Below are 13,193 nucleotides of genomic sequence, written 5' to 3'. Positions count from 1 at the left end.
TTGGAAATCATCCAGTCTGCCTCTCATTTTCCAAACGTGTAAAGCAAAGCCAGGAGAGACTCAGCAACTTGCCTGTTACCCACGGAAGGACTGAAAGTCAGGTCTCCTGACCAGGAAATCCAGACTTCTTTCCACTAAATAACTTGCCTTCTTAACAAATGATTGTCCTAACTTCAATCCTGCTCCTCAACTTTTCTTTCGCCTTTTGACAGTTTCATGCATATTTCTTCCCCAGCCCATTATCACTGATGCATTTATTACCACACACCTTGATGTTTTCTAGTCAGCTTCAAATACGTAAAGCAGATGCATTTTGTAATGCTTTGTCAGTTTTTCAATAAAGGGAAAGACGGCTGCTGAGGTATGTACCTGTTTTATTAAAAACAGGGCAGCGGGACTATCAAGTTTAAACTACTTTTGATGGCTTATAAAAGGGAGCCTTGTCAGAACAGCGGGGACTCAAATTCTGATTGATTAGTGTGGTCTGGTCCATCATAGCTGGCTGCCTCAGACCAGGGGTCTTGTGTTAACGCTGTCTGTGTGTTACTGAAGTCTGTCAAAATGGGATCACACAATGGCTGTTCTGCTGCCACCATCACAACGGTAATGTGATCAATTTTGTAGGACTTTCTCAGGGCACATGCATTTTCAATAAAGAAAAAAATTGTGAGCGTGGCATGCAATATTTCAAGAATACTAGTTTGTTTGCCGACATACTTTTCTAGCTATTGTCTTATAATATGTTTCTACATTCCCAATTTGTCATTGTCTCCACCTCAGGGTCTACCACATGAGGAATGTTGGGGTTCGGTAAATGTGTTGGATTGCTTGGGTTGTCATTTGGTTTCTGGGAACTATCTGATAATGTGGAAAACAGAACACTAGACATCTTTTTCCCTCGGTTTTCCTCTCTCTGAACTTCAACATTTTGTTTCCTTTTTGAAAGCTATGCAGACTCCAATGAATAAAGAAAATCCTGTGATATACACAGTATCCAGGATGCCGTTCCGTTATTCTAACCCCAAAGGTTCCTTTATAAATTGTTTCTACTCATTTTTGCTTAATTAGTTCCTGTTTTCCTTACTTGTAGTTGTCATAGTTCATTTAAAATATAGCATATACCAAAGAGTCTGGAAAGAAGGCAACCGTTGCTTAGAGAATATCACTGATGCTGATTCCAACTCCTCAAATCAAATCTATCAGCGGTAAAGGCCTTCATGTGCTCAAGCAGGATCAATTAGGCCTTAGGCACCATTGCGTTCTTTCCGAGGATGTAATATTCAAATAAGGTGCAAATTCAGATAGCTGTCTATCTCTGCTAGCATCTTTAATACTTTTACAAATACAATTGCTTCAGAGGCAAAACTCATCTGCCAGTCATAATTAAGTTCTCTACCTTAAAATATACAGTTATAACCATGGAATGTATTTGTATATTATATCAACACCAGGTGGAATTAACCTCTTGTGGATATTGTTCTGTAATACATATTTTTTATCTCATTGGTTTTGCTCACTTTAAGTATAAAAGTTTGGTTGTAACAGAGATTTCTTAACTTGTCACTTTATGAAGGATTTCTTAACTTGTCACTTTATGAAGACCAGGATTCACTGAAACTAAATGGATTATGACTATTTAAAATAATATACATTATAGTGGTGGTTGTGATATATTTAGAAACTTGTCAAATCCATTTTCATCTTCTCAATATAGAAATGCATTGATCCTTTACTGGCGGAGTTAAAACCACTGTTTAATCTGACCTAGTATGGACTTCTCTATGAACGTTTCAAGGTAGGATACAATTTCAAACAGGTTATAGCTTGTCCCAGGCTCTTTGCATAAGGATGTATATTTATTATTTTAGGAAACTTATTACCATTTGAAAACCTGTAGCGATGACGAAAATCAAGTGCCAGTTCATACATAAAAAGCCAACGTAGCAAAAGACTCACTGAGGACTGAGCGAGCACGCTTTCTCTCTGCACCTTTCTCCGTGATGTATGTGTGTGTTAACGACGGCAGGAGACCACAGGCTGCAATCTAACTGCAGGGTTCTTTGGCAAGTCCTAGGATAGACAGGGTGCAATCCTTTACCTTCCCGGGATCAGGCTGGTTCTTCTGGGACTTAGAGCCTAGTCAGGCTTCATGCATCGCAGATGATAAAGGTTCGATCATGGCCACATGTGTCATAATGAAAATGTAACAGAATTCAGTGAAACATGAAAAAGTAAATCCACAAGACTATGGAAGGTAGACTTACTTATCACCTTTTGGAACCATGCTAGGTCCTCGGGTTTCTTGGACAATCAGGCAAGAAGAATACTACCATACTTCCAAAGACTTGAGCAGAATTTCATTCCATGGAAGTATTAATCAAACAAATGAGACTCACATGTAATTCAGAAACCAGCATAATTCTTTCTCCTTGGTGCTCATCTAAATCCATTCAATTTGGTTTTTTCCTGTCCCTGAGTGAGAACTTGGATAGGCCTCAAACCTCATCTCCTGATTCACAGAAAATAAAAGTTTTCTGTTCACTTTTAGTTACTAGCCTAATGTCACTTATATAATTAAATTGTCCAATATGTAATGAACAGAACTTCGAATTACATTTTAAGTATAAGGTTCTCTCATTCCCTGACTTGGACATGATGTTAGTCGGCAGTTCTTAAATGAGCAGTACTGTCATGAGGGTCATGGTGCACTGTGGGCCAGGTAGGTATTTAGGTATTTAAAGCTCTCCTTCGTTCACGAAGTATTATGATGCCCTGGATTCTCCCCATTCCTCAAAATTTCGTATGCTCTTAGAGTCTCAGACAACCCAAGACTGGCTTTCTCTTTGCATATGGCCTAGATTTGGTCAACAAGAAACATACAGCCTTGGCCTGCTCTGTTGGATATAGAGACAAATAACTAAGTTCCTTTGCTGATGCAGCCCTCTCTGCTGCTGCTGCAGGCCGTTCCAGCCAGCCTTTTGGCTCTGCTGTTTCCAAGAGGAGAACATGACAGGGGAGATGTTCAGACATACATCTGATAGCATAGGTGTACCTGTGCTTTTAAGGTGCACATACCATATAAATCAAGACCCATACACGACTTGAAGTGACGTAATGCACAGTCTCCCTTACTTCTTTTTTAAAAAAAAATTTTCTTTATTGATTTTAGAGAGAGAGGAAGGGGGGGAGAAAGAGAGAGAGAGAGAGAGAAATATCAATGAGAGCCCTGGCCAGTTTGACTCAGTTAGAGTGTGGACCCACTGACCAAAGAGTCGTGGGTTCGATTCTGATCAAGGGCACATACCTTAGTTGCAATCCAGTCCCTGGCTCTGGTCAGGGTCGTGCAGGAGGCAGCCAGTCAATGTGTCTCTCTCACATCAATCTTTCTCTCTCTCTCTCTCTCTCTCTCTCTCTCTCTCTCTCTCTCTCTCTCTCTCTCCCTCTCCCTCCCTCCCTCCCTCCTTTCCACTCTATCTGGAGATAAATGTAAAAAAAAACCTTCAGGTGAGGATTAAAAAAAAAAAAGAAACAGGAACATCAATGAGAGAGGCTGCCTCCTGCATTGGCCCACAACCTGGGCATGTGCCCTGACTGGAAATCGAACTGGTGACCTGTTAGTGCCTGAGTCGATGCTAAAACACTGAGCCACACCGGCCTGCTTTTACTCATGTTTTTAATCAAACAGAAGCCTTTCCAAAGAAATGTTCCCTCTAATTCCCAAGAACAATCTTTGAGGTACACCTTGAACTAAGAATTGCAAAATTGAGTTTTGGTCTCTTCTGTTGCATGTGTAGCATAAGTGTCTAGCACCCCACTTTAGAATGCTGGAGCCCTTGTCACCTGACATTTTCTTCATGGTCTTCTGGGATCACTTGGACATGCTGGTATAGAGACACATAACTAATTACCAGAGAACCAACACCTTAAATTAGTCAAACTAGTCATGCCGGTGTCCTTCCTTCCAACATGGTATCCAAAACGGTGGCCACAGACTTACTTAATTGAAAAGAGTGGCTGGGCAATTTTGCACTCCTTAACCTCAGCTCTCTTGTTTTGTTGGTGCTGATTACAAATTATATTCTTTCTTCCCTAGTCAGTTTTATTATTATCATAGTTTTGCCTCCTGTGATGATGATAGATATGTTTAAACTCCTTTGGCAAAAAGATTAATTTCTTGCTTGAGTTCTGTTATAAGTTGAGTTACCTTCCATAAAAATTCATATGTTGAAGATCTAACCTCTACTACCACAAAATGTGATTATATTTGGAGAAAGGGCTTTTAAAGAGGTAGTTAAAGTTAAATGAGGCCACTCAGGTGGGCTCAGCCCACTATAACCAGTGTCCTTACAAGAAGTCTTGGACACAGACAGAGAAAAGACCACGTACAGACACGGAGAGAAGACAGGTAACTACTGGCCAAGTTAAAGGCCTCAGAATAAACCAGCCCTGCTGACACCTTGATCTTGAACTTCTAGCCTCCGAAACCATGAGACAATCATTTCTGTTGGTGAAGCCATGCAGTCTGTGGTACTTGGTCATGGCAACCTTAGCAAACTCCCACAAGTCCAAGCAGAAAACACATCCACACTGGCCAGAAACAGGGACATCATGACATTGTTTTGTGCAAGGCCATTAACATAGCCTTCTCTCTTAGCCTTCACACGACAGAAATCCAGGAAGGCTTTGTTTAATCCTTTCAAGCTCATTATCATACAGCTCTGACAGTCCATGAATCACAGCAGTACTTATGTACACCAGTATCTTCCCTCAAAGAAAAAGGAAGACTGTGTATTATGAACAAGGTGCACTTTTGAAAAGATAAAAGCATTTCTATTAAATTAAAATATTTGTGTAAAAGTGTGTTTAATGTAAAACTGTGAAAGAAGAAAATGAAGGTTTAATCATTTAATTGCTGTTTAAATTGTGTATAATATGTAAATAATAGGTTTAATGAGGATCCGTTTTCTTAATTCCATATATTTCATTAATTACAAATATCTACACAGATTGAAATAAGCTTTTAAGTTTTACTTAAATATATTGGTTTGTGTGGACACGTCTCAGCTTTACTTTCAACAAGTAAGATGAGAGGGTAAATTGGTTTTTGTCATTCGTTTGATAATAGTACAAATAAATCATAAGTAAATAATTAATGTCAACAAGTAATTCTCTTATTTGAAAGAAGTATTCCATCCCTCATATGTTCAAAGATAATATATTCAGCAAAATGATCAATTTAGGTCTTGAATTAACATTAGCCAAAATAAAAGCAATTGTTTATTTGAGTCAAGAAAAGTTTTATTAATTATTTCCCTAAGAACAAAAGCAGTTATTCCTTTAAAACAGCTCATAGAATTTAGATAAAGACCTAGTTCTGACACATAAGGTCTATTTATTTCATAAATAATAATAATGAAGTTAAAGAACCAGTAACTAATTATTCCCTTATCAAATGTTTCATGTATATTTCTGTATCTTCTCTGTGGTAAAGACATTTCACATTTCTAATGGCAAACATATTATTAGAATTCAAAAACTCATTTCATGTTCATTTTCAAAGACAAGACTTTTCTTCTGGAGTTAGTGATTTGTATCATAATTGATCCTCCTTGAGATCAGTTGCTCTGTTAAGGTAACATTTGTTTAAGTAAGGTCAGAACTTTTTAAGATCTATAAATATTCAACCTGATTTAAAGGTGGTTTCTTTCCCAAAATGTAGTGGTTTCTAAGCAGCTAGCAGACATTTCACAGTTGTTGAAATAAAATATGTTCACCTAGACACTCGAGGAATAAATAGAAACTTGAGAGCTGTAGTAACCTCTTGGATGGCAGCAAAGCAGTAAAGTATATTAAGCTGAAATACACTACTGGGAAGAACATAGTAACAAAACTTGAGAGGTTATAAAGTAGACTAACAGGTTTGTATATTTTATATTTTATAGGTACATCAGGACGATGTATTGGATTGATCTATCAAAACTTAAGATAAAATCATGATTTAATATTATGCATGGTGATGAAATTATGCACATTATAGATGTGTCTGTCTCAAGAAAACTTATCAATATAGTGTAAAAACCCTGACAATTATAAGTCCTCTATGAATGGAAATTAAGGTATTTTTGCAAATGCTGTGCTTAATTATACGATACTATCAACAAAATCCTTCCCAGTTAACGATTTTTAAATGTGTACTCCATTGCCCAGTGACTGGGCTTCAGTCATGTCTTATGACTCTCTTTATCACTTCTATTTTTAAAATGTTTCTGAATGTTCCAGTGTTTTCTATGGTATTTTAACACTAAGAATGTTTAAAATTTTTGTTGTTGTTGGTAATCCTCACCCAAGGATATTTTTTCCATTGGTTTTTTGAGAGAGTGTAGGGAGTGTGGGGGAGAGAGAGAGAGAGACACTGACGTGAGAGACATGGATCCGCTGCTTCCGGCAGGTGCCTCTACCAGGACTCAAACCCTCGACCCTGCAGTGCGCTGGTGGACGCTCCAGCCACAGAGCCACACCGGCCAGGGCAAGGAAGTTTGAATTTTAATCTAGCAAATTTATCAGCCTTTTCCTTGTGATATAATTTTCAGCCAGAGGCTCAAAAATCCTTTTTTATTTAAAATCAGCTAATTATCAGTGTTTACTAGTTTTTACAAATAATTTGTTTCTTATTTGTTTATGCATTTACTTTTAATGCTTTAATTCATTGGGAATTTGGGTGTTTCAAATACGATAATGGTCTAATTTGATATTTGGTTTTTTTTGTTGTTGTTTTTTGTTTTTTTTTATCCTCACCCGAGGACATTTTTCCATTTTTTGCACAGACAGAGAGGGAGGGAGAGAGAGGAGGAGAGAGAGAGGGAAACATCGATGTGAAAGGGACACATTGAGTGGCTGCCACCCACACGACCAACCAGGGCCGGGGACAAACTGCAACCGAGACACGTGCCCTTAGCGGGAACCGAACCCGGGTCTCTCCGGACCGCAGGCCGACGCTCTAACCGCTGAGCCAAACCGGCCAGGGCTGATATTTGTTTTTAAGATCACTTTCTCATGTATTTGTTGACAATTTTACTTTATTACTAATAAGTTGTAATGATGTCTTTATTATGTATTATGTATGTGATAAATACAATATATGTGTATACTTTATTTTGTTTTGTGACAATGTGTTCTTTTCTATTGATCTGGCTTCTAATCATTGTTATAATTACATTATTTTGTTTTTAATAACATGATAACATACTTTTATATCTGGTAGGGCAAATCTATCCTTGTTACAATTTTTAAAATCTTAATGTTTTGTCCTTATACTTTTGAGAATCAAGGTGAAGAGAAAAAACACAGTTGCATTTCATTGGCTTTAAACTAAACCAATAAATCAATTTTGAAATAAGTGATTTTTTAAATTTAACTAATTTATTTATTTTTGTTACAGATGTTTTTTCTTTTTCCCCCCACTGATACCCTCTCCCCCACCCTCCCTGCCCTGTCCCCAGCTTTAGTGTCCATGTCCATTGTTCATGCACACATGCATTTAAATTCTGTGGTTTATCTCCCCCCGCTCTTCTGGGGATTGTCAGTCTGTACCCCACTTCCACGTCTCTGGGACTACCCCCTTCCTCAGACTGTTATGTTCATTATATTCCACAGATAAGTGAGATCATGTGATATTTGTCTTTCTCTGTTTGGCTTGTTTTGCTTAGGATAAAATTTTTCAGGTCCCTCGATGTCATCTCAAAAGATAAGAGATCTTTCTTTCTTACAGCTGCATAGTACTCCATTGTGTATATGTACCACAGCTTTTGTATCCATTTGTCTACTGATGGACATTTGGGCTGTGTCCAGATTTTAGCTATTGTAAATAGTGCTGCTATGAACATGGGGGTACATATATTCTTTCTGATTGGTGTTTCAGGCTTCTTAGATATATTCCTTGAATTGGGATCAATGGGTCAAATGGAAGTTCAATTTTTAATTTTTTGAGGTAATACCATATTATTTTCCATACTGGCTGTACCAGTCTGCATTCCCACCATCAGTGTGCTAGTGTCCTGTTTTCTCCACACCTTCGCCAACACTTGTTGTTTGATAATTTGTTGATGGCGGCCATTCGGACAGGTGTGTGGTGATACCTCAGTGTTTTTTTAATTTGCATCTCTCTGATGATTAGTGATGTTGAGCATTTCTTCATATGTCTCTTAGCCATTTGAATGTCCTATTTGGAGAGGTGTCTATTTAGTTCCTCTGCCCATTTTTTAATTGGGTTTTTTGTCTTTCTTTTGTTGAGCTGTATGAGCACTCTGTATATATATTGGAAATTAACCCCTTATATGATGTATCATTAGCAACACTGCTCTCCCATACAGTGGGTTGCCTTTCCATTTAGGTGGTTATTTCTTTTGCTGTGCAGAAGCTTTTGAGTTTGATGTAGTCCCATGTGTTCATTTTCTCCTTTGTTTCTGTTGCCTTAGGTGATGTATCAGTGAAAATTCTGCTGCGTATGATGTCTGAAATTTTGTTGCCTACATTTTCTTCTAGGATTTTTATGGATTCATTAGTCACATTTAAGTCTTTTATCCATCTTGAGTTTGTTGAAATAAGTGATTTTTAAAAACTATTCCATTTTTCACCAAAATATGGTATGGCCTCTAATTACGAAAACCTCTCTTTATGTCTCTCACTAGAGTGTGTAAAGAACTTCAAATTGATATTATGCATTTTTTAGAGTGTTTTCTGAGTATTTATGGGTTTGTTTGTTTGTTTGTTTGTTTTTTGAGTGCTTATTATTGTTTGCACATATCAACTTCTGAGTGTAGCTGGCATATAACAATGAATTTGGATTATGTGTATCTGTCTCAAATATAATTACCATATTAAATGTTTTCATTATATCCAATAATTTTCAGCTGCTTCTCTTTGGTTTTCTAACATTAAATCATAACAGAGACTACTTTTGTCCTACCCAGTGGTCCTCCAATCTCCCTTACTAAGAGATCCCTGATCTTACTTGATGTATCAATGCAAGTTTAAAAATTGTCTACCAGCCTCACTTGGAAAGTAGACATGATCATGTTTAACTGGAAACTCTTACATGGACTTTACAGGAAAAATAGTTAAATACCAGGACAGACTCACCCAGCCATGATCTTTTTATTCTTTACCTTTGACCTGACTCTTCTTGCCCAGGGTAGATAATGATAATTGGGGACCATTAACTACCTTGGAAATAAGAACAATAATCTTGCCCTAAGAAAGATGGAGCAAAAAATAGAAGGAGCTTCATTCTCTACTGATATTAGGAAACTCATACCAACACTAAACATCCTACTCCAATATTCTTCTATATGCAGAAATAATGATAATAAATTCTTACTTTGTGTAAGCCACTGTTTTAGGACTCTCAGATGAGATGCAATTTCCAACTAATACAATAGCTGTATCTTTTGTAAATAATGACTTTTTTTAACCACTTACTATGTACAATCTTACTGCATTCATGGGACTTTACAAACCATGTTAAATAATAATGGTGACAGCTTTTTGGATCTCAAACTCAGTTCGAACATATTTCCAATTCTATATACATCTTGCCTGCCTATATACTAATTCCCAATATTTACCATGTTTTGGTTCATATTCTGGAGGACATTCTCAGAATTAACAGATCCCATATGTGTTGCCATATCCAATCTCAAAGCATTGGCTCTTCCTCACAGAGGTCACTATTCATTTGGTTTTTTGGGTTTTTTTGCTGAAAAAGATTCTTTTTTTTTTTAATTTTTTAAAAAATGAATTAATTTATTTTTGTTACAGATGTTTCTCCTTTTTCCCAGCAGACACCTTCCTCCCTATCCTGCCCCTCTCCCCCGACCTGTTGTCTGTGTCCATTGGATATGCATACATGCATATAAGTTCTTTGGTTTAACTCATCCCTCCCCGTAGTCCCACTCCTCTGAGGTTTGTCAGACTGAAACATACTCCTTTCTATGTCTCTGGGTCTGTTTTGTTCATCAGGTTGTTTTTTGTTTATTATAATCCACAAATAAGTGAGCTCATGTGCTATTTGTCTTTCTCCGTTTGGCTTGTTTCGCTTAGGATAATACTCTCCAGGTCCCTCCATGTTGTCTCGAAGGATAAGAGGTCTTTTTTTCTTACAGCTGCATAGTATTCCATTGTGTATAAGTACCACAGCTTTTGTATCCACTCATCTATTGATGGACACTTGGGATGTTTCCAGATCTTAGCGATCATAAATAGTGCTGCTTGAACATAGGGGTACATATATTCTTTCTGATTAGTTGTACTCAATGTGATGGCAATGCTCTTACTCTGACCCTTCTTCCACTTGTAGCTGCAGTCGATATGAAGGAAAGCAACTCAGGGGATCATGATGGAGAACGGGGTGTTCTTTACAACAGCCTGACCAATGATTGGGAAGTTACATAGAATTCTACTACTATTTGAAGTTTAAAATAAGTTGCTGAAAGAAAATTAAAACCTGTGATCATAATGTGAAAAATTGTATCAAGTAAGTGAGATAAAAGCTAGCATTAAGCCTTTTATGAAAAGGCTTCAGGAAATTATATGTGGTCATGAAAATATTATGTTTCAAAAGACCCTTTCAAAAGAAAAGTACAAAACTATCTTTGGAGGTACTTTTGTGATTATGAAAGAGAATTATTCCCTATAGAACAATGCACGTAAAGTGGCTGAAATGAAAAAAATCATTTTTTTTACACACCAGTGCTTCTATAATTATCAATAGAGCAAATATTAAAGTGCATAACAGAAAAAACACTCAATCAGATAATAAATCCATTAAGAACTATGGTCTAAAAATATGAATTTCAATTCAATATCTGATGTACTAAAATTCTCAATCAACTGCCATAAAATAAATGTAATAGTAATCTTATTAAAAGTAAAAAAGTATTATAAAATTATCAGCACTAACCAAAATTACATAAAACAGATTAAGTAAGGCATTGTTTGTTTAGATGAATAGTGATTAAAAGGCTATAAATGATAAGAAATTATAATAGCTAATTACATATATAGAAATAGGATACATAAAGTATTTATTTGTGTCAGTTAAAACTTTGTATCAAAAACTTGTTTATTAGCCAGTCAGAGAAAGGCAAGTACCACATGATCTCACTTATTTATGAATATAATGAACAAAATAAGCTGACTATCAAAATAGATCCAGGGACATGGAAGTATGGGACGAACTGACAAACCTCAGATGGAGGGGTCTGGGAGTGGGGGTTGAAAAGGATAAACCAAAGAACTTCTATGCATGTGTGCACAACCAATGTACACGGACAATAGTGTGGGGAAGGCAGGAAGGGGGTGGGGGCAGGGAGGAGGGGATTAATGGGGGAAAAAAGAGGGAATATCTATAATACTTACAACAATAAAAATTTTAAAAAACTAGTTTATTTTCATTTCCATTGAATACTCTTTTCCTGTCCCTCATAAAGCCATCAAAGAAAAAGAACACAGCATTGTAATCTCTGATATTAAAATAATTATATACCTGTCAGAACGAAGTGGGGAAATACCAGTGATTACACATGAATTAAGAAAACTGATTTTTCAGTTTTGAGCTAGGGAAGAATGAAACTAGGCTGAGAGTTAGTGAGAAGAGTCGTGATAAGAACTAGGTGAGAGCCCTGGCTGGTTTGGCTCAGCGGTTAGAGTGTCGACCTGCGGTCCTGAGAGACCCAGGTTCGGTTCCCGCTAAGGGCATGTACCTCGGTTGCAGTTTGTCCCCGGCCCTGGTCGGTCGTGTGGTGGCAGCCACTCGATGTGTTCCTTTCGCATCGATGTTTCTCTCTCTCTCTCGGTTCCTCTCTCTCCCTCCCAGTCTACCTGAACAAAAAAATGAGAAAATGTCCTCGGGTGAGGATAAAAAAAAAAAAGAACTTGGTGAGAGCCCCATGTGGTGCTGTGTTCTACTCAGATCGACTCCTCACACTACCGCCCTCCACTCCTGCCAGGGAATGCAGGCAAAAGAGACACCTAGGAAATGTGAGCCTGGGAAAGTTATCTGCTGAGTACCCAGGGATGGAATTGGAGTCTGGTGGTGTGGGAGATACAATCTTGCCACCTAGCTGTCTCTCAGTATGTTGGCCTTGTCTGGAGTCTAGTTCTGCATCTGGTTGAAGACAGCATCCACATTACCAGCATCTTCAATGCCCGTTCAACACGATGCCCACAGGGAATGTGTCTCTTTTTCAGAAATGCTCCTTTTACTTTCTCTCATATCTCAATATAAGAATGGTTCCTTATGTCCAGTGCTAGCATTTTTTCTTATGTCTAGAATGTGTTCTTATGTCCAAAACAAACTTAATTTCCCTAAAGAATGAAATCATCGAGATAGGCTTAATCCAATGGGGCAAATAATACATCGAGCCATGTCTCAGGGCAGGGATGTTGGTGGTTTTTTGTTTGTTTGTTTGTTTGTTTGAATCAAATGCTAGTAAACAATGGAATGGCAGTAATAATATTTACTGTAATTCTGTGCCTACCACCAAATCTTATTATGATGATTTGTCTTCCCATGTTGCTTGTTAATAGGTAGATAATGTATAACTTTAAGACAGAAATGTCTTGGCCTTTCAGTTATTTCTCACTCTAAAGTAATACATTGGCTTGTTCATTTCAGCAAAGATAAAAGGAAGATGGTTACAGCCTAAAAAGTCCTGAAGGCACCTTTGCCTGACTACCTCCTCCAAGGCTTTTCCCAGAAGAGCATGTGTAAGGTAGGACTAGAAAGGGAGAATAAAAGCATGAGCTGATTAGGTGGGCCAGTGTCAAATGCTTTCCAAAACAGAGCTCTGATAGGGTTAAGTAAAGATCATAAGTAAAAGTTAAGTGAGGCTTCTCTCTAGCCCTAATTTTAAGTGAAAATACTAAGATTATGCCATGTTCTGAACAGCTCTGTGCTACAAAACCTTGAAGCTTTGACAAGATTCTTGGAGAGAACGCATGAATACTATTAATTCTATGCTTTATAAATTTAGGAATATGTCTTCAGCTACCACATGTCATTGAATCTAAGAAGCCATTAATTTTTAAATATACCATTATTTCATATACCACTAAGAAAACAAAACTACAAGCAGAAAATATAACTACTAATTAAATCATGACATCATTATAAAGAACTGTAAAGGGAATATGAC

The 13,193-nt window shown here is 37.3% G+C and overlaps 1 pseudogene; it reads right to left on the bottom strand.

Annotated features, from left to right (window-relative positions):
* Window positions 1–13,193, bottom strand: part of LOC118624978 — a 73,201-nt pseudogene that overhangs the window by 18,121 nt on the left and 41,887 nt on the right.

The sequence above is a fragment of the Molossus molossus genome, unplaced genomic scaffold, assembly GCF_014108415.1.
Source record: "Molossus molossus isolate mMolMol1 unplaced genomic scaffold, mMolMol1.p scaffold_m16_p_1, whole genome shotgun sequence".
NCBI lineage: Eukaryota > Metazoa > Chordata > Mammalia > Chiroptera > Molossidae > Molossus > Molossus molossus.
This window is presented reverse-complemented; position numbering and strand designations above follow the sequence as displayed.